A 22560-nucleotide genomic window follows, 5' to 3' on the forward strand; every position below is an offset into this window, starting at 1 on the left:
TGTAGGTGATCTGGTATTCGATGGAACTGTTAATATGTGATTGGTGAGGACGTGGTGCAGAAAGTGGAGTTTTTCCAAGAGTGAGCGGTGGCACTGTGGAAGGTTCGAGGGGTGGAGCTGGTGTGAAGTCTCAGGGGGGCCCAAAAACTTTGGCTGTATGGGGCCCTAAAATTCCTGGAGGCAGCCCTGCAATGTATTCAAGCAGGTCACATTCTCCTGGGATTCACCAAACCTAGAGCCATCCATCAGATGCAGGGCTGCCACCAGTAATTTGGGGGCCCCATACTGACAAAATTTTTGGGCCCCCTTGAAACTCCAGCCAGGCTCCATCCCAGCTCCACCTCCACCCCTCAAACGTTCCACAGTCCCACCGCCCACTCCTGGAAAAACTCTACTTTCTGCACCACATCTTCACCAATCACACATTAACATTTCCCATTGAACAGCAGATCACATATATAGCCAGCAGCTTTTGTTTTTGCCAAAAGATATTTTAAGTCACCACCACGACAAGGAGACTCTTCTGGCCGGGCCATACTCTACACTAACCTATTAAAAATTTCTTATAATATCCAATATTCTTTTTAGGTATATTTTTATTTATGGGAATGTGTTACATATATTTTTTAAAATGACCAATAATACCACGTATAAGGGACAAATACCATCACACCATGACCAGATCACATATTACCACCACATAGTGACTGAATAATACCACATACAAGGGACAAATACCACCACACTATGACCAGATTACATATTACCACCACATAGTGACCGAATACTACAATACTGATTATTAATAAAAAAAAGAAAACTAATATTACCATAAGTACCATTATACACAGGAGCTCTGTACAACGTACACAGTGTATAGTGTAAATGTACAGATAACACATTGACTCACCGATGACATTTCTAGTTGAAGTCCTTCATCTTTGCTTTTCCTCTTCATCCAGCGCAGACTGCCATCACTTCTTCCAGCCAGGACTCGTCTCTGCATAAGATAACACAGTTATCAAGAACAGTTTCCAGAGCACATTCCCCAATTTTTCCCCAGCTTCTACACTGCACAAGATAAAGAAAATAAAGCAACCTAGTGTCGCCTTGCACAGTAACATGACCCCCCTCACAACGTCTTCATCCTGCCCCCCATGTCTCCAGCTTGCCCCCATCCTCTCCCCCATGTCTCCATCCCGCTCCCTATGTCTCCATTTTGCCTCCATTCTGCCCCCCATGTCTCTATCCTGGCCCCTATGTCTCCATTTTGCCTCCATTCTGCCCCCAATGTCTCCATCAAGCCCCGCCCCCTACACCCCCTGTACAGAGAACAGAGGGCCCCCCGGTTCGCTAATCATGTCGGCAGCACTGCCGATATGATTAGTGATGGGCCCTCTGGAGAGCGATCTCCCTGCTCTGCCTGCTGCCGCAGTGGCCTTCTGCTTCCTGTGCGCAGCGCGACACTGCCGGAGCGTGCGCAGGAGGTCAGTCTCAGGGTGATGACGTCATCGTCCTGGGACTGCTTCCTGTGCGCGCTGACGGACCCGGCGTCGCTCCAGGCAGTGGCTGCAGGCCTGCCGCTCATCTCGACGCGTGAGTATGAAAAGCAGGGGCCGGGACGGGGGGAGGGATCGGTGGGAGTGACTGGGAGGACCCCTGGCCGAGGCTGGCAGTAAATACTACTGGGCAGTGGGCATGATTATCATCATGCCCATTGCCTAGCATGTCTTGCTTCCAGCCTCTGGTTACTGGTACTATGCCTAGCAGCATGTACTACCACCAGGGGCTGGCAGGACATGCTGGGTGGGCATGATAGTACCAAGGAGGCTGGTGGTGTGGTAGTCAGGGCTGGCGTCAGCTCCCGGGCAAGTGCTGGGGCCCTGAGCAGGCGGGAGGTCCACTTGCCGTCGGGCTCCCCGCCGGGCTATGGGCGGAGGAGAACAGTGCCAGCGCCCGCCCTTCTCCCCCGCTTGCTCAGGGCCCCGGCAGCCGGATACTTACCTCTCCTCGTGCCTCCGCAGATCCGCTGTCTTCCTGCTCTGCGCTCCCTGTGACGTCTCAGGTCAGAGGGTGCGGTGACGACTTTCCACCACGTCCTCCCCTGAGCCATCACAGGCAGCGTAGAGCGGGAAGACGCCGGCAACGCAGGAGTATAGACCTGAGCATCGGCAGCAGGTGAGGAGGAGGGAGGTGAATATTTGATTTTTTTTTTTTTTATGTGTGGAGGCATGGGGCATTATATGGGCGGGGGTGACAGCCTGCATGGGGCATTATATTGGGGGCTTGTGACATCCTGCATGGGGCTTTATATGGGGGGGTAACAGCATGCATGGGGCATAATATGGGGGGGTAACAGCCTGCATGGGGCATTATATGGGGGGATGACATCCTGCATGGGGCATTATATGGGGGGAGGACATCCTGCATGGGGCATTATATGGTGGGGTGACAGCCTGCATGGGGCATTATATGGGGGGGGAGTGACAGCATGCATGGGGCATTATATGAGGGTGTGACATCCTGCATGGGGCATTATATGGGGGGAAGGGACATCCTACATGAGGCATTATAAGGGGGGTGACATCCTGCATGGGGCTTATATGGCGGGGTGACATCCTGCATGGGGCATTATATGGGGGGGAGAAGTGACATCCTGCATGGGGCATTATATGGGGGATGGCATCCTGCATGGGGCATTATATGGGGGGGAGTGATGTCCTGCATGGGGCATTATATGTGGGGGAGTGACATCTTTCATGGTGCATTATATGATGAGTGACATTCTGCATGGGGCATTATATGGAGGGGAAGGGACATCCTACATGGGTCATTATATGGGGGGGGAAGGGACATCCTGCATAGGGCATTATATGGGGGGAGGAAGTGACATCCTGCATGGGGCATTATATGGGGGGGAATTGGCATCCTGCAAGGGGCATTATATGGGGGGGTGACATCCTGCAAGGGGCATTATATGGGGGGTGACATCCTGCATGGGACATTATATGGGGGGGGAACAGCCTGCATGGGGCATTATAAGGGGGGGACGGGACAGCCTGCATAGGGCATTATGTGGGGGGAACAGCTTGCATGGAGCTTTATATGGGGGCCAGTATCCTGTATGGAGCCTTATATGGGGGCCAGTATCCTGTATGGAGCATTTTATGGGGGCTAGTGTACTGTGTGGAGCGTTATATGGGGCCATTATCCTGAATGGAGCGTTATATGGGGGCCAGTATCCTGTATGGAGCATTTTTGGGGGGCTAGTATCCTGTATGGAGGGTTATATGGGGACCAGTATCCTGTATGGAGGATTTTTTTGGGGGCCAGTATCCTGTATGGAGCGTTATTTGGGGGCCAATATCCTGTATGGAGCATTTTTTGGGGGCCAGTACACTGTGTGGAGCGATTCGCCGGTTTCTGAGCTATTGTAGAATTTAAAATAGATATCACTCATATAATATAAGAAGTGAAATCTTTGCATTGTACTATACTTTTATTTCTCTGCAGTATCTGTGCATCATGAATCGTGGTATGTGTTAAAGGGGCCCACTGAGACTCTTTCGCCCGGGGCCCAGAAAAACCTGGATCCGGCCCTTTGTGGTACTATCATGCTAGTACTACTACCACCAGTGGCTGGCTGCCAGGACATGGCGGGTGGGCATGATAGTACCACAGAGGCTTGCAGGACATACTAGGCATGAATCATGCTTAGTATGTCCTGCCAGCCTCTGTGTGCTATCATGCCCAGCATGTCCTGTCCTGCCAGCCACTGGTGGTACCATCATGCATGCCCATTGCCCAGTCACTGGTGGTGTGGTACTATCATGCTAGTACTAACACCAGTGGCTGGCTGGCAGGACATGCCATGTAAGCTTGAATGCTAGTACCACAGAGGCTGGCAGTACATACTGGGCAATGGGCATGATAGTACCACCAGTAGACTGACTAGGCGGTCTCCAGGGCTCCGTCTCCCCTTCTCGCTGCTGTTAGGCTGGGTTAACATTGCGTTTATGCTGTGCGTTACAACGGATCTGTTGTAAATCAGAGCAGACGCAATGTACCGTAGACTTGCATTGCAAAAATAGGCATGCATTTGAAAGTATGCATTATTTGCAACGCGCAGGAAAACATGGTCGGCGGCTGGAGGCCAGCTGAGCACTTCTCTGACAGCTGTGTTCTAGTGTCATTCTGTGCCTGCTCATCTCTGTCAGCAGGCATATTTGTCTGATGGCAAAGATGTAGCAGAGCTGGAGATAGAAGATCCGTGGATTACGTCAGGGCGAGGATTTTGTTATTTATTAAAGATGGAGTCCCTTCATGTGTTTTGTGTTTTATTTTTATTAAAAAAAATTTTCTGTGTTGTGTTTTTTTTTTCTGTTTACTAGAAATTCATGAATTTCAGGCTTAGTGCCAGCTGATAATACAAAGCTGGTACTAACCCCATTATTACCCAGCGTGCCACCCCCCACCAGGGCCGTTGGAAGAGCCGGATAAAGTGCCTGGAAATGGCGCTACGATGTATGCGCCAATTCCAGGGGTGGCAAAACGCAGCGTCTGAACGCTTTTCAGTAAAAGCCATAGCTTTTGCTGGAAGCCGTTTCCAGCTTTCTTTGGCACTGCTTTTACGCGAGCGCTCTAAAGCGCCGCATAAAAGCAGGAATATGCGGCTATTACACCGCGTGGGAACGTAGCCTAAGGGACTCTATCTTTAATATAAAAAAAAAATCCTCGCTCTGACGTAATCCATGGGTCTTCTGTCTTCAGCTCTGCTACATCTTTGCCATCAGACAAATATGTCTGCTGACAGATTAGCAGGCACAGAATGACACTGGAGCACTGTTATTGTGTAGTGCGGCACTATGTTGCTTTTTTGTCATTTCATGCAGTGTAGAAATCTTGGGAAAAGTGTGGATTGTGCTCTGGAAGTGATCAGTTATAGCTAACTATGTTATTTTCTGCATAGATAAGTCCTGCATAGAAGATGTGATATATCGGTCTGCAGATACAGAACTTCACCTAGAGACATCACTGGTGAGTATGTGTATTACCTATACACACACACTGACACTATATACAGAGCTTCTGTGTATAATGTCACTGGTGATGACTGTATAACCTGTACACTATATACAGAGCTCCTGTGTATAATGTCACTGGTGATCACTGTATAACCTGTACACTGACCCAATATACAGAGCTTTTTTACATTTTTATTATTTTAGCATTATTTGTCACTATGTGGTAACATTATGTGCTTTGGTCATGACATGACGATATTTGTCCCTTGTATGTGGCATTATTCAGTCACTATGTGGTGGTAATATGTGGTCTCATGGTGTCTCAGTATTTATACCTTGTATCTGGTAGCATTTGATCACTATGTGGTGGTATTATGTGCTTTGGTCATGGTGTGGCGGTATTTGTGCCTTGTATGTGGCATTATTTGGGAACTATGTGGTGGTAATATGTGATCTGGTCACGGTGTGGTGGTATTTCTGCCTTCTATCTGGTAATATTGATCTTGGTAGAGTGGATTGTGGTTGGTCATTTGTTTTACCTGATATCAATAAAGGGAAACCTCTTTATTTCCAATAGATATTAAATACTTGGATGTTTAACTCCTCCCTGCCCTGTGACTATTACACAGCAGCAGAGATGCAGTTACAGAGGTTCACCATAGAAAGCAAGTTGGCATTTGGTGAGATTTTCACCTCTGAAGTTGACGCGCCCCCTGGGCCGCGTGGGGAACCCGGAACTGGGCCTTTCGTGGGACGCTGGGGGTTGTAGTCACCGTGGCGGCGACCCGGTCCCATGGCTCAGGGTGGTCAAACCAGTGGCAGTCTATTTGTAAGGTTTTAGGTTAATTGTCCGACTACGCCACCCGTGGATTGCGGTCAGGGTGTACCGCCGCTGCGAGGCAGACCGCTGAGGCTGTTGTTGTATGAGCAGCAGAGAATGGGATGACTCCCCACGGGAGGAGTATAGCCTCAGGGCAATGAGTGTGGATGATGGGAGTGATGGTGCACGAGCGTAACAGGAACGACTCAGAGTCTTTGCAGTGCAGTTCAGGGTCTTTACTGATGATAATAAGGCCGACCCTCCCGGGAGTACTGGCTAGCATAAGAGGCCTGGTCAGTCTGTGAGCAAGCAGGAGCTCCCGTGGCCAGGTGGAGTTGTAGGCCTCCCCGTCTGTCTGCACTCTTCCTGGCTACCTTGCTATAAGCGGGTGATAGTAGCCCACGTCCCTGAGTGTACCGTGTAGTGCTCATCCGTATGGCTGGTGACTTGGGGCCTTCTGTTAGCCTCCGCTTCTCGATGGCGGTGCTGGTCCCTTGCTTGTGACTGAGCCTCCGGGCTTCTATGGCCAGAGGACCTGGAATCCCCTGCCGGCTGGGTTCTGCTGTTGGACTTAGAGATCCTTACAGCCTCGGACTCCGGTGTCCGGTACTTAGATTCTTCTGCCAGGGCGAGCTCTGCTCAGCTCCAGCCCCTGGTCTTCAGCTCCTGCTCCTACAGAGCTCCTTGCTGTTACTTTCCCTGTGTCTGCTTGTTCTCACTAACCCCGCCCCAGACCCAGTTTATAAGGGCAGATTCCTCCCCTCCCAGGACTGGACAGGAGGTGTTGCATGTTTAAGGGCTCCTGACCAGGAAACCTCCCACTTGCTCTCAGACGTAATATTTCTATTGCTGTGGTAACCAGACCCCTGGGGTGCCACATTCCCCCCTAGTAAATTTTAGTACTCCGGGACTAAACACATTTTTAAGAAAACACAAATACAGGGTAAAACAATAACAGGAAAAGTACATTTTGTATTGATGGTCACGGCATTTCCGTAACCGGGTGTCCATATCACCCAAGGTGAAGTTTTTTAGAACAGACTAGGAGACCTGTCCAAAGCAAGCCCCGAACGTTGGCCCTGGGCGTGGCTGCAAGGCGAAGCTAACTACTTTGGGCCACAAGGAGGCCACGCCAGACAGGTTTTTCTTCCGTGGCCGTTTTCGCAAGAAGCACCAAGTGTAACTATCTACAATGTAGTTCCGGTTATTCAGCGTCCATAACCTGTCAGTCCAATTAAACCTGAAGGGTAACTAGAGAAACATAATTAATAAACAGGCAGCAAACATAAACCATTTTCAACATTTGCAGTTTACAGGTAAATTCACATTACAGTTTAGATTCTCCAGCGAGCGGGCATCTGTCCTCTAGTGCTCCTGGTGGACCTACGTAACCCACTATTTGGTTCTGCACTACATTGTGTAGAAGGTGTTGCGGGTAGGCCTGGCAGCTTTCTGCGTACTCTTTGGCTTACTAGGGGAACGGCAGGCTCACTACTAGCAGAGGGTTGATTCTCCTGGGCTGCTGGTATGGATTCTTCTGCCTCCTGGGCCGGCTGCTCTTCTGACACTCCCTGTTCTTCTGTAGGCCCTTGAGGGGCTGGCTGGAGAAAGGTGAGGACGGGTACCACGACTGCGTTGTTGATTTGAGTCCAGGACCGGGGAAAGTCTCCGAGTACGGTACTGATCATTTCTTCTCTTTCCTCTGCGGGTTGAGGGTTCTCTTGATCTTCGTCAGCTCTTTGCAGCTGCTAGGGACACTTTTTCAGGTGGTCTCTGGAAACAATGGCTGTGGTTTCTCCTCCATCCTTACTCATTATGCAGACTTTTGGATTATCATGGCTTGAGAGCAGTACTGTGTACGGGTCCTTCTCCCACTGGTCGTCAACTTGTGGAGCCGCCTCTTTCTCTTCAAGACCTGCTCTCCAGGTACCAGGGGAACAGCGGGAGCATGCTGGTCATAAGTCTTCTCTTGCTTGAGACAGACTTCGCTCGACGCTCTCCTGTACTTTCTGATACTGCTGCTGCCGTTCTGTATCCCAGTCTGCCTCTGGCGAGGTGTCCTCAGGTGTCAGGACTCCCATATCCAGGTCAATAGGCAGCTTACCAGGTCTTGCTCTCATTAGGTAAGCCGGGGTACAGTTGGTAGAACCTACGGGGATGTGGTTATACAAGTCCACCAGATCAGGCAGTTTTTCAGGCCACAGACCGCGTTCTTCCAGGGGCAACGTTTTTAGCAAGTCTATCACCACCTGGTTAATTTTCTCACATAGTCCGTTGGTCTGAGAGTGATAGGGCGTTGTTCTTATCTTCCTGCAGCCATACAGATTGCAGAACTCTTGGAAGACCTCCGCTTCGAAGGCTGGCCCTTGGTCAGTCAACACTTGCTCCGGATACCCGTGTGGACTGCAGAAGTGCTGCTGGAAGGCTCAAGCTGCTGTTTGAGCCGTTAAGTCCTTGACAGGGACAACCACCAGGAACCGGGAGTAGTGATCTACGATGGTGAGGGCGTAGACTTACCCAGATTTGCTTGGAGCCAGTTTCACATGGTCCAGGGCTACCAGTTCTAGTGGCTGCCTGTGATGATGGGCTGCAGGGGAGTCTTCTGGCTGGCACGGTCTCTTCTCCTTAGGCTGCACGGGCCACAGTCTCTGCACCACCTCTCGGTGGCTCCTCTCATGCCTACCCAGTAGAACCGTCCACGCAACAAGAACTCCAGCTTCTTCCATCCGAAGTGTCCTGCTCCGTCGTGGTATGCCTCCAGAACCATAGCCGCGTCTCGTCTTGGGACCACTACCTGCCAGGTCAGCTCATGTGTTCTAGAGTTGACCATTCTCCGGCACAGCTTCTCCTTGTAAAGAAACAGTTTACTTTTCTCCTTCCACAGTTGCTTGGTCTCCTCCGGAGCATCTGGGTCAAGACGGGCATCAGCCTGTGTCAGCATTTCCTTCACCAGACGGACTGCGGGATCACTGTCTTGTGTCTCCGCCCAGCTGTAGTGGGGTAAGGGATTGAACGTAGCAGAGCGCTTGTCCCTTACACGGTGGGAATACAGGGTAATCCCATGACGGTGGAACGCAGGGAGTTCGACTTCTTCCAGTTCTTCTGGATCTTCCCCTACGTCCGGTAACTTTGGCATTCTGGACAGGGCATCCGCTTTGGCATTTGAGCGTCCCGCCCGGTATTTGATGGTGAATTCATAGTTGGACAGGCGGGCCATCCATCTCTGCTCCAGGGCACCAAGTCTTGCAGTGTCCAGGTGTGTCAACGGGTTTTTATCCGTGTACACGGTGAACTTGGAAGAGGCAAGGTAATGCTTGAAACGTTCGGTCACTGCCCACACCACTGCCAGGAACTCTAGCTTGAATGAGCTATAATTCTCAGGGTTTCTCTCTGTGGGCCGTAGTTTTCGGCTGGTGTAAGCGATTACCCGTTCTTTCCCCTGCTGGATCTGGGACAGTACGGCTCCTAGCCCGATGTTGCTCGCGTCCGTGTGGAGGATAAAGGGCTGGCTGTAGTCGGGATATGCCAGGATTTCATCCCCCGTGAGGGCCATCTTCAGCTGGCGAAAGGACTCCTTTTCCCACCTGAAGGGCGGCTTCTGTTTTTTGGCCTTCCTGGATTGACCTATCAAGAGGTCCTGCATAGGAGCTGCCATTTTGGTGAAACCGGGAATGAATCTTCGGTAGTAGCCTACCAACCCGAGAATCTGCCGCACTTCCTTTATGCTGGAGGGTCTTGGCCAGTCTTTAATCACGGTGATCTTATCGGGGTCGGGAGCCACTCCGTCAGCACTCACCACGTGTCCCAGGTACTGCACCTTTTGTTTCAGCAGGTGACACTTGGAGGGTTTCACCTTTAGGCCGTAGCTTGCCAGGGCGTCAAACACTTCTGCCAGGTGTTTCAGATGGTCCTCGTAGGTTTTGGAATAAACGATGATATCGTCCAGGTATAACAGGACCGTCTCAAAATTCCGGTGTCCCAGACAGCATTCCATCAACCGCTGGAAAGTTCCTGGTGCGTTGCAGAGCCCGAACGGCATACAGTTGAATTCGCTGAGACCCATCGGGGTGGTGAATGCGGTCTTCTCCTTGTCTGCCTCTGCTACAGGAACCTGCCAGTACCCGCTAGTAAGATCCAAAGTGGAGAAGAAGTTAGCAGATTTTAATGCAGCTAAAGATTCTTCTATTCTAGGTAGCGGGTACGCATCTTTGTGTGTGACACGGTTGACCTTTCTGTAGTCTACACACATTCTCATTGTGTTGTCCTTCTTTTTCACTAGAACTAGTGGAGCTGCCCAGCTGTCCCTGATTACCCCAGCCTCCTTCATGTCCCTCAACATCCCCTTTGCATGCTGATAGTTTGCAGGGGGTACAGGTCGGTATCTTTCCTTTATGGGTGGATGGTCTCCCGTGGGGATGTGATGTTCTACCCCCTTTACTCGCCCGAAGTCTAGCGGGTGTTTACTAAAGACTCTTTCGTACTCCTGAACCACCCGGTAGACTCCCTGTTTTTGGTGTGAGGGAGTGGAGTCAGTACCCAAATGCAGTTGCTGACACCAGTCCTCCATTTGTTTCTTAGAGCCGTTACCTTCCTCTGGTTGAGATGGAGGCAAGGGTTCCACGGCCTTTACAGAATTTTGATTTATGGTGAACAATTTGGCTAGCGTGGCATACCGGGGCAGGTATACTTCTCTCTCCCCGATATTTACGATGCGGACAGGTACCCTCCCATGGCGTACATCGACCACTCCCCGTGCTGTCAAAATGGTGGGCCTACTGTCTGAGTAGACGGGCTCTACCATTGCTTGGTAGTCTCTACCTCTTAGACCAATAGCTGCCCGGCACCAGATCATCATCTCACTTTTCGGGGGCATGGCAATAGGGAACGGGTCACACATTCTCACGCTACCAATCTCACCACCAGATAGTTCCACTTGTTGCCATTTCATCAGTGCCCGGATCTCTTTTTGGAGGACACGCTGCTGGCTGGAACTGGCTTTCATGGCAACCTGCTGTAAAATGAGAATTATCTCTGCAAGACAATTTTCAATCACGTTAGTACCCAAGGTTATTTTAGGGTGACTCTCACGACGGTCAATATCCACAATGATCAGTCCTTGTGCCGCCAGTTCGACTTTACCGATTTTAATGGTCACCTCTTTGAATCCCACCTGCGGCACGGGCTGGCCATTGCTGGCGATGATACTCAGGTCGTCATCTGGGTAGCGGGTTATGTCCGAGTCATTCCAGTACCGCTTAAAGAGCACATAAGGGATGGTAGTTACCTGTGACCCGGTGTCTAGTAGGGCACTCATTGGAATGCCATCCAGTACCACAGGCAAGACTGGACGTCCCCCTACATAGTTATCACGCCAGTTCGAGGGGCCTGATAATCTTATGCCTGGGGGTTGGCCCTCTGCCCCAGGTTGTGCCCGTTTAAATGACAGTACCTTGCCATATGTCCGGGTTGATTGCAGCGGCGGCAGATGGGTTGTCCGTCCTCGTTGTATCTGTCGCTGGGTCTTCCTCTGGACGATGGGATCCTCCTCTGTCGGCGCCACGGGACATCCTCCGGTCCGGATGCCGGCTGGATCTGTCCTGGAGGAGAGACCTGTAAAGACTGCACAGTTCTAGTTAGCGCGGCTACGCTTTTAGTTAGCTCTTGGACCTGATGGTGCAGGTCTGTAGCCGGGTTGTTGTCCAAAGCCTGCGCACCAGCTCCTATAGGCTCTGCAGCCAAGGGCGCCGCCTCCTGGTGATAGGTAATAGCAGGGTGCCGGTGGGTTACAGCGCTACCTGGTGCCGGTTCTCTGAGCACCCGGATGGCCCTGTCTTTGAACTTTGCAAAGTCTAAACCAGGGTTCTGCAAGGCCATTGCACGTAACTGGGTTCGGTGGGCGTTGGACAGCAGACCCTCAATGAATTGCTCAGTTAATAGTTCATCTGCATTCCGCACACTGTCAGAGTCTGCCTGTTTAATGGCTCCCAGGGCCTCTTGCAGACTCAAAGCATAGTCTCTTATACTGTCTTGGGCCCGCTGCTTGCACCCATAAAATCTCATTTTGATCTCGGCTGAGGTGCGGGTATCAAAAGTGTCCTTCAGCCGGGCTAAGATCTCCTTTACGGTCTCCTTGTCCCGGACTGACCAGGACTTTACTTCGCGTTGGGCTGCGCCGGTTAGCTGGCCTATCAATATGCTCACTTTCTGGCCCTCCGTCAGGGGGTATACCTTAAATAGGCTGTACAGTCTCTCTTTATAGTCGCTTAGGGTATGCGACTCCCCTGAGTATTGGGGCAGCCAGGCCGCTCCGGGGATGTATGGCATTGTGAACGGCATTACTGCGGCAGCGGCCGCGCTGGTGGTAGAGGGTCCCTCCGTGTCCGTCATCTTCCTCCCCCCTAGTTAAGTGTGGCCTACCTTCCGACGATCCTCTTCTGTAGGCCGCGGCTCCGCTGGTGCTGCTCCGGACAAGGACCTTGCGTCGCGTCCTGGTGACGTCAGCGTCGCTCTCTCTCCCTTCCAGGACCTTGCGCAGCGTCGGTGCGTAGGGCGGAGCTTCAGGTCTCGCGCGCTTTCGGCGTCCACGCCCCTCTTCTTCCCGCGTGGCGTCCCAAAGATGGCGCCCGATGGCGGGAAAACGAGTGCGGATGGCGGGAAAACAGCTGCAGATGGCGGGAAAACGGCTGAAGAGGGCGGAATCCTTCACCACGGCAAGTATGACAGTCTTTTGAAGGCGCACAGTACCCGGTGGTTGCGGACACGAAATCCTGCCGACTACGCCAAAGACTATAAAAGAGAACCCAACCCAAAAAGTTGGGTTGATTAGTCTGTGGCATTCTGTTAAACTGTTGCTTATGGCGGTCTCTGTGAGCTTCTCAGTGACATTCAGCCAGCCAGGTATCCTGCCTGCAGTAGATGGAATGTGGCAATGGAACGCTGGCTGCGCGTGTCATAATAGGCTCTGAGCCTTTATATACCTGCGCACAGCAGCAGCCACCTTCAGTCTGCTGCTGGACAGCCAGCAGCAGCAGGAGAGGTAAGTAATCAGCAGCCCTCCTGCTAAGGGTAGACAGCTGCTCGTTCCACCCCACCCCCCGCCTTAATTGGTTCTCCTCCCTTCCAACGGTGTTGAGGCGGGTGGGAACAGCAGGGGGTGAGGGTGCTGTGTTTAAAGAGGTGGAGTTATGCAGATCTAAAACGCGTGGATTGCAGCAGCAGCAAGCCGAAAAGTGCAGGCATGTAAGGGATCTAGAGGTTGACAACATGTCTTCTTAACGGGAGTCCAGGAGCTCATCTCCACAAATGGACTTTTCAGGATCCTTAGGTGGCTCCGTAGTTCGAAACCAATTCTGGTTATCGCTTCTCGGCCTTTTGGCTAAGATCAAGTGTAGTATCTGTTCTTATCAGTTTAATATCTGATACGTCCCCTATCTGGGGACCATATATTAAATGGATTTTTAGAACAGGGAGATGGAAAAAGAGCTTGCTCTGTCCACTCCATGCATTGACCTGGTATTGCAGTATCTCCAGGACCGGTGCACCCCTTCTTTAATGCAGTTTCTAAAATCAGAAAGAATTGAATTCAATGTTTTTTGTTCATTTTGCTTGTTTGTCGGATTTTGGGATGGACTCTTTGGCTTCGCTTTTCTTCTCCTCATTGGATTTTTCATGTTCAAAGTTGCAGAAGCCAGATGACAAGCTCATTTTGGTTCAACTTCAGCAACTGTGCATTGCATTGCCATGTAATGTAACGCAATGCTATCTATCTAGCTCTCCCTCTGTACTTCCTTTTGGATAAACAGACATATTAGGCAAGCATTTTGGAGCTTTCACCTAAATAACTACAGGTGGTGAGATAAGCTGCACAATATAATTGACCTTTCAGTATATTGTTGCACACACACCATCTATTTAGCAAATGCCCTTGTTATCAACAGCAGCCTTTTAAACTCACCTGAGCTAACAGGTATGTGCGCTGGTTACTCTGCTGCGCTTAAAATTTATTTTTTGGTTTGCTACAATGCCTTTTCTGAAACGTTGTCTCCCTCTGCTGGAACACTGACTTCTTTCATTTAATGCCTGCAGACTATAAAAGAGAACCCAACCCAAAAAGTTGGGTTGATTAGTCTGTGGCATTCTGTTAAACTGTTGCTTATGGCGGTCTCTGTGAGCTTCTCAGTGACATTCAGCCAGCCAGGTATCCTGCCTGCAGTAGATGGAATGTGGCAATGGAACGCTGGCTGCACGTGTCATAATAGGCTCTGAGCCTTTATATACCTGCGCACAGCAGCAGCCACCTTCAGTCTGCTGCTGGACAGCCAGCAGCAGCAGGAGAGGTAAGTAATCAGCAGCCCTCCTGCTAAGGGTAGACAGCTGCTCGTTCCACCCCACCCCCCGCCTTAATTGGTTCTCCTCCCTTCCAACGGTGTTGAGGCGGGTGGGAACAGCAGGGGGTGAGGGTGCTGTGTTTAAAGAGGTGGAGTTATGCAGATCTAAAACGCGTGGATTGCAGCAGCAGCAAGCCGAAAAGTGCAGGCATGTAAGGGATCTAGAGGTTGACAACATGTCTTCTTAACGGGAGTCCAGGAGCTCATCTCCACAAATGGACTTTTCAGGATCCTTAGGTGGCTCCGTAGTTCGAAACCAATTCTGGTTATCGCTTCTCGGCCTTTTGGCTGAGACCAAGTGCTTCACAGCAGGAGGTTTCAGTTGAAGGGCACTCAGGTACCCCTCTCCTTGGCCTGGCAGGATCGTCCACTTCGGTGGGCTTCACCTGCCTGCTGCTATTAGGGAGAGGGATTAGTCCTAGGGTAACGGGCAGCGATCCCCCAGCCTTCAGGTGCTTTATCACAAAGCTCTGAAGGCGCAGATTGCAGGCGGTTGCAATTTGCATTTTGTTGCGCCATACCATGGAGGTTGACCCCAACCTCGTGCCTCTATATGCGAGGCTCAAGAACACCATAAGGGTCCGCTTTACAGCTGGTGGTTCCGATATGCGGAATCTGGGATATGTAGTCCAGGACGTGCTTGAGAAACTGCTCCACGTCAGAACCAACGAAATCCTTTCTATCCAGGATTATCCTCGACGTGGAGACTATGATGTAACCTTTACTGGCGAAGGTATTTTCAAAGATGTTTTGTCCAGAGTTAAGTCGGTAGAAAATAGCCCTGGTCTAAAAGGGATTCAGATCATCGAGCACGTCCTGGATGAGGTAAAGATGGTGGTTGTGAAAATCTTCTCACCCTTCATAACGGCATTAGAGGTTATTTCCTTTTTGTCAGTTTATTTTAAAAGTGTGAAATTGATTGGGAAAGTGTTGAATGAGTTTAACATCTGGACCTCAAAATGGAAGTTTTTAGTAAAATGTGAAAGAGACCCTAAATTCCCTGGAGGTGTGAGACTCCCTCCAGCTCGATTTAAAATAGGGCAAACTAATGGGGATTTTTTTTTCTCAGGAATGCCACTTTTCTGTAGGTATTGTGGTCTCTATGGGCACTCTAAGGATAGTTGTGGTGCCACTTGTAGAAATTGTGCCAGTACTGAACATGACACAAAGGAGTGCCCAAATGGAAAAAAATGCTCTTTTTGTCGGACACCTGGTCATTTCTATTTTTCTTGCCCTCACAGGTTCAGAGAGGATGAACAAAAACAAAAGGAGAAGTCCAAGACATCCGGGAATGGACGGGCCAATCAGACCACCCCTCAGGAGGAGGAACAGCAACCTGGAGCCTCGGGAGGTGATAAGGGCGCTTCGACTAGTAACAATCCCTCCGAGTCAATGACAGGTAACTCACAGGAGCCCAGGAGCTGGCTGAAAGACCATAAGGAGGCTAAAAGGAAGGCTGAGAAAGATCATAAAGGGGCGGTCGGTAAGGCCAAAAAAGAGCGCCAAAAGGCTGACACCGAGCCCAAAATTCCCACTGGGTCTCAAGAGAGCGAGGGCGGTACGTGGCATTTGGTGAGGTCTCATAATAAGAAAAAGAATGGTTCCGTGGAGGTGGCTAATAGGGAGGAGATGGATACATCCCCTCACGGGGGTGTAGACTCTGGAATCCCGAGGTCCCGGGGCTCTGCTGGCCCAGGTGGGGCCCCGAACCTGGCTGCCTCCGGGGACTCTGAGGCTCCGCCATGTGCGCAGCCTGCCCCTGTGTTACGACCCTCTGCGGGTCAGCAGGGGAGTGCGGAGCCTCTCGGAGACCCACCTGACGAGGACCTAAATGGTCAGCCTATGGAGACCCAGTGTAACCTTTCTCTCAATATCCTTCCGAGCTACACCCCAGTAGCGTCGGGTCTTAATTTAAGTGAATGTTACTTCTCCGATGATGAAGACTCTTTGATAACGGTGGATTCAGAAGAGGGCGTTGGTGAAAGTCCAAGTGGTCTGATCCGTCCATCGGATAGGTAAAGTCCAGTTTTTGTTTCTTCCTAACCATTTGTTATGATGGCTGACATTAGTGGTGTTTCCCTCAATGTGAGAGGCATAGGATCCAAGACCAGAAGAGCTACTGTTTTACATTTTTTAACCTGTTTTACAGCTTCTGTTTTCTTTTTACAAGAATGTCATATCCCTCATAAGATTTCTTACAAAAAATATAAGGAAGAGTGGAAACATGGTCCATCGGTCTGGTCTGGATCAAATGCAACCGGATCAGCCGGGGTAGCTATTCTTTTTAAGGGAAATGTGTCTATTGATTTTATCCAAGATATTTTACCGGGTCGTATTCTTTTAGTTAAGGCTTTTATTGATGGGACAAGATGGCAGTTTTTAAATTTTTATGGGTCACCTGATAAAAATGAAAGGGCTGATATGCTGGAAATTTTACCTTTATTTATTAACATTTCTGAACCTTTTATCCTGGCAGGTGATTTTAATTGTATTTTAAAAGGCGAAAGCCGACACTCCGGTTCCGTGAGTAGAAATTATGACAAAACGTCTGGAATGTTAAGCAATATTATAAATGATTGTAAATTAACTGATGTGTATAAAGAATGTAACAAGGATAGCCCTATAGACGCTGGTTTCACCTGGAGCAATTCTACATGTAGCTCCAGGATAGATTTTGTTTTAGGTTCAGAAAAAATACTGCCAGTGAAATGTGAAGTTTTAACTAATATTCTCTCAGATCACAAGGTTTTATCTTTTAGAGTGAGGATTAATGGAAAGAAGAAATGTGGTAAGAAATCTTGGAAATTGAATGTGTCCCTTTTAAAAGATCCACAAATTTTATCGGATTTTATTGAGTTTTATGTAAACTGTAGAAAAAGGAAAAACCCCAATATTTCTTTTAGCTCCTGGTGGGATAGAATGAAAATAAGCATTAAAGATTTCTTTATTAAGAAAAGCATACAAAAAGCTAAAGAAAAGTTTGAGATCTATAATTTTCTTAATATCAGGTTACAGACATTGTACAAATTCAAAGACAATGGTCTGGATGTAGGTAATGATATATTGAGTCTTAAAGGAGAAATTTCAAAGTGGTTGGAACAAAAAGGAAAAGAACTGATTTTTCGTTCAAAGGTAAAACACGTAGAAGAGGATGAGACTTGTTCCAGGTATTTTTTTAAGAAAAACAAACAGGCGAAAACAATAATTGATAACATAGATGGAGATAATAATATCAACGTTATATTGGATAAGGTAAATGTCTATTTTAACGATCTTTTTAATGTAAAAACTGTAGACCATGATTTAATACACACTTTCCTGGGGGAGATCAAGTCCACCCTAGATGCTGATGCCCAAAGTTTTTTATCCCAACCTCTAGTTGAGGAAGAGATTTTAGAAACCATGAAGAGTTTTAAAAATGGGAAAGTGCCCGGCCCTGATGGTATCCCCATAGAGTTTTATATAAGTTTTTATGATATTTTAAAAGATGATTTGTTTAATTTGTTTTCCTAAGTTTTTAATAATAAGGTTTTACTCAACTCATGGAAGAAAGGTGAGGTATCACTACTATACAAAAAAGGTGACAAAACGGATCTTAAAAACTGGAGGCCGATAACTCTTTTAAATAGTGATTACAAAATTATGGCTAAGATCTGTGCAAATCGGTTGAAAAAGGTGATACATAAAGTAATTCATGCAAATCAGGTATGCGGGGTACCTGGGCGTAGTATCTGGGACAATTTAAACCTGGTGAAAGATTGTATTGAAGATGTAAAAACCAGAAAGACAAAGATGTCAATCCTAGCGGTGGATTTTGAGAAAGCTTTTGACCGCGTGTCTCATTTTTATCTTTTTAAAGTTTTAGAAAAAATGGGCATTCCGGGTGGGTTTTTATTGTCTCTTAAAGCTTTTTATAATGATTGTACGAGTAAGATTTTAGTTAATGGTTTTAAAACAAAAGAGGTAGTTTTAAAATCAGGGGTGAAGCAGGGTTGCCCTTTGTCCCCCCTGCTTTTTATATGTGCTATAGAACCCCTTTTATGTACAATACGCCGGGATAAGCAAATATGTGGAGTACCCTTACCCGGAGGGAACGGTCTACAAGTTAAAGTTGTAAGCTATATGGATGATGTAGCAGTGTTTGGATGTGATGTACCTTCAATACAAAAAACGATAAGCCAAATTCAGTCTTTTTGTACAGTTTCCGGTTTTAAAATTAATCTTACTAAATGTAATATTTTAAATGTCGGGGGGATGAGTTTACATGATGTACCAATTGCAGTTACAGATTCCATTACTATTTTAGGTGTTTCTTTTAATGAATCTAATAATGGTTTTAATAGCTGGGATGCGACAGCACAGAAAATTAATCAGAAAATCTGCATGTGGAATATGAGAAAGCTGTCAATGGAAGGTAAAGTTCTGATTGTAAAAATGGTGATATTACCTATCCTGTTATATCTTAGTTTGGTGTTCCCCCCTCCTACAAATTTGTTGAAACGAATTACAAAAGTATGTTTTACCTTTTTTTGGGGCTCAAAAATGGAGAAACTCAAAAGAGAAATTGTGACAAAGCCAAAGGTTAAAGGTGGGAAAGATTTCCCTGTTTTAGATAAGTTTCTTTTAATACATTTTTTCTGTTTCTGTTTTAAAACCCTTTTTAAAGATAATTACCTTTCCTATTTTATGCGTTTTAACACTGGTTTTCTCATGAGAAGGTTTGGTTGGTTTGAAACGGTTTTATCCTTTCCTTATGCTTTTAACCTACCTGCACATTATGAGATTTTAAAGAAAATTATTCTTGATTTTAATTTAAATAAGAAACAGACAGGGGATCTATGTAACAGCAAGACACTACTCAAACAAATTAGTACTGATGTGACGTTGTGTGATATTGAACGTTATGATGATGACAAAACTGTACACATATGGAAAATGATTAACGCCCCTTATCTTTTTAATGTACAGAAAGACATGTCTTGGAGCTGCGCACACCACTGTCTTCCTTGCCGGGCATTCCAGTACAGAAGAGGTTTTGTGAGGTCTGCCATCTGCCCAAGAGAAGGTTGTCAAGAAGAAGAGACAGTGAAGCATCTTTTATGGACTTGTGCTTTTGCTAAAGAGTTCTGGAGAAGACTAATCCCCCTGCTGGAGAAAATGGTGGACCTCAAGGACTTTAATTTTGCATCAGTTTTATATGGTCTTCTGGAATGCCCAACAATGGACCAAAAAATAATGGCGTGGAAGATAGTGAATTGTGCAAAGATAGCGCTCTGGAATGCTAGAAATATTGCTGTTTTTAAACATGAAATGTTACCAGTAGATGATGTTTTAGCCTTTTGTAAAAGTGAAATGTACATATACTATTTATTGGACAGGAAAAAGAATGTAACGTTGGCAGGCAAATGGCTTTTTAACCTATGGAATATTTGAAGTCTTGTAAAATTTGCTGTGATGGAATTTTTATTTTTCTTTGAAGTCCCGAAAGTGTAATGTGGATGTAATGGTTTTATTTCTGTAATTTGTTAAATTTTAAATAAACGGTTTTTATCCCCATGTGGGGGATAGCCAAATTAAAAAAAATCTGTTCTTATCAGTTTAATATCTGATACGTCCCCTATCTGGGGACCATATATTAAATGGATTTTTAGAACAGGGAGATGGAAAAAGAGCTTGCTCTGTCCACTCCACGCATTGACCTGGTATTGCAGTATCTCCAGGACCGGTGCACCCCTTCTTTAATGCAGTTTCTAAAATCAGAAAGAATTGAATTCAATGTTTTTTGTTCATTTTGCTTGTTTGTCGGATTTTGGGATGGACTCTTTGGCTTCGCTTTTCTTCTCCTCATTGGATTTTTCATGTTCAAAGTTGCAGAAGCCAGATGACAAGCTCATTTTGGTTCAACTTCAGCAACTGTGCATTGCATTGCCATGTAATGTAACGCAATGCTATCTATCTAGCTCTCCCTCTGTACTTCCTTTTGGATAAACAGACATATTAGGCAAGCATTTTGGAGCTTTCACCTAAATAACTACAGGTGGTGAGATAAGCTGCACAATATAATTGACCTTTCAGTATATTGTTGCACACACACCATCTATTTAGCAAATGCCCTTGTTATCAACAGCAGCCTTTTAAACTCACCTGAGCTAACAGGTATGTGCGCTGGTTACTCTGCTGCGCTTAAAATTTCTTTTTTGGTTTGCTACAATGCCTTTTCTGAAACGTTGTCTCCCTCTGCTGGAACACTGACTTCTTTCATTTAATGCCTGCAGACTATAAAAGAGAACCCAACCCAAAAAGTTGGGTTGATTAGTCTGTGGCATTCTGTTAAACTGTTGCTTATGGCGGTCTCTGTGAGCTTCTCAGTGACATTCAGCCAGCCAGGTATCCTGCCTGCAGTAGATGGAATGTGGCAATGGAACGCTGGCTGCGCGTGTCATAATAGGCTCTGAGCCTTTATATACCTGCGCACAGCAGCAGCCACCTTCAGTCTGCTGCTGGACAGCCAGCAGCAGCAGGAGAGGTAAGTAATCAGCAGCCCTCCTGCTAAGGGTAGACAGCTGCTCGTTCCACCCCACCCCCCACCTTAATTGGTTCTCCTCCCTTCCAACGGTGTTGAGGCGGGTGGGAACAGCAGGGGGTGAGGGTGCTGTGTTTAAAGAGGTGGAGTTATGCAGATCTAAAACGCGTGGATTGCAGCAGCAGCAAGCCGAAAAGTGCAGGCATGTAAGGGATCTAGAGGTTGACAACATGTCTTCTTAACGGGAGTCCAGGAGCTCATCTCCACAAATGGACTTTTCAGGATCTTTAGGTGGCTCCGTAGTTCGAAACCAATTCTGGTTATCGCTTCTCGGCCTTTTGGCTAAGATCAAGTGTAGTATCTTTCGAAAAGGCGGTTTTGGATGTTGGCCGCCCTAGTAGATTGATACATTATGCACACTGGGGTTTAGGCGCTTGTTAGTACGCCAGGTGGCTAATATAGTCATCTGGTGGAAAGCATGGCCCCCCAGGATTGACGCCATTGGGCCGGGGAAGATCGAAAGCCCGAAGTGTGAAGTGCCCCAGGAGTGGTGACCCTGGGGTGCCTTAACTCACTGGGATTGGGAACCCCACTTGAGTTTATGGCACATTTGCACAAGCACTTCAATATTTCTTTCTTCGCACACACCCTTATTCTGGGCCTTCTGGCCTTAGGATGGGGAATTTTTTCAATTCCCGGTCGAAGGTCCGGGCAGTATTATACTGTGAAACCTTCACTATTTATTTAATTTCTTTGTCACTGTGTGTCCACTTATTCACGTGTGTCATGTCCTACTAGGATTTTGTCGGGATGCGGTTCCCTTATGGGTTCCTCTCTTGGCAGGTCTAGGGGGGGAGTGTGTGGCCATCAGGTTCCGCTCCCCCCTGAACCCCCCTGGCTCTCCTCTTTCGGGAGGAGAGCGTTGTTGGCTCCCCTCTTCCGGGAGGGGAGCACAGTCTTTGGCTCCCAGTGCCTTGCTCGGGTGAGAACTCGGGCAGGTGCTGGGGGTAAGATTGGGTCGCCTCTGGCTTCGGCTGGAGGTGGCTATTTGTCCCTGTTCCTTGCTGTGGCCTTCTGGCTCGGAGGGACGGGGAATGGTTTGGGGGACCCTTCTCCTTTTGGAGAGGGTTTCAAGAAGACCAGCATCCTAGTGAACTTTTTTTGTGGCACTTGTCACTTTTTTAAGCGCACTCGGGTTTTGTACACGAATTCGGGCTTTCGATAGAAAAAATCTGTTCTTATCAGTTTAATATCTGATACGTCCCCTATCTGGGGACCATATATTAAATGGATTTTTAGAACAGGGAGATGGAAAAAGAGCTTGCTCTGTCCACTCCACGCATTGACCTGGTATTGCAGTATCTCCAGGACCGGTGCACCCCTTCTTTAATGCAGTTTCTAAAATCAGAAAGAATTGAATTCAATGTTTTTTGTTCATTTTGCTTGTTTGTCGGATTTTGGGATGGACTCTTTGGCTTCGCTTTTCTTCTCCTCATTGGATTTTTCATGTTCAAAGTTGCAGAAGCCAGATGACAAGCTCATTTTGGTTCAACTTCAGCAACTGTGCATTGCATTGCCATGTAATGTAACGCAATGCTATCTATCTAGCTCTCCCTCTGTACTTCCTTTTGGATAAACAGACATATTAGGCAAGCATTTTGGAGCTTTCACCTAAATAACTACAGGTGGTGAGATAAGCTGCACAATATAATTGACCTTTCAGTATATTGTTGCACACACACCATCTATTTAGCAAATGCCCTTGTTATCAACAGCAGCCTTTTAAACTCACCTGAGCTAACAGGT

The 22560-nt window shown here is 47.7% G+C and overlaps 2 non-coding genes and 2 pseudogenes across 2 annotated transcripts; all 4 read left to right on the forward strand.

Annotated features, from left to right (window-relative positions):
- Positions 1-13199: 13199 nt before the first annotated feature.
- On the forward strand, positions 13200-13390 carry LOC141181461 (U2 spliceosomal RNA). Its single transcript, XR_012257036.1, has one exon. It is a non-coding gene; the product is annotated as a U2 spliceosomal RNA (small nuclear RNA).
- Positions 13391-19771: 6381 nt separating this feature from the next.
- Positions 19772-19967, forward strand: LOC141181953 (U2 spliceosomal RNA). The gene has a single exon (XR_012257470.1). It is a non-coding gene; the product is annotated as a U2 spliceosomal RNA (small nuclear RNA).
- A 1109-nt stretch (positions 19968-21076) lies between these two features.
- LOC141182132 (U2 spliceosomal RNA) lies at positions 21077-21168 on the forward strand (annotated as a pseudogene).
- A 790-nt stretch (positions 21169-21958) lies between these two features.
- Positions 21959-22138, forward strand: LOC141181969 (U2 spliceosomal RNA; annotated as a pseudogene).
- Positions 22139-22560: the final 422 nt, after the last annotated feature.

Source organism: Phyllobates terribilis, unplaced genomic scaffold, assembly GCF_046119375.1.
Source record: "Phyllobates terribilis strain yellow unplaced genomic scaffold, ASM4611937v1 Scaffold_34__1_contigs__length_13252353, whole genome shotgun sequence".
NCBI lineage: Eukaryota > Metazoa > Chordata > Amphibia > Anura > Dendrobatidae > Phyllobates > Phyllobates terribilis.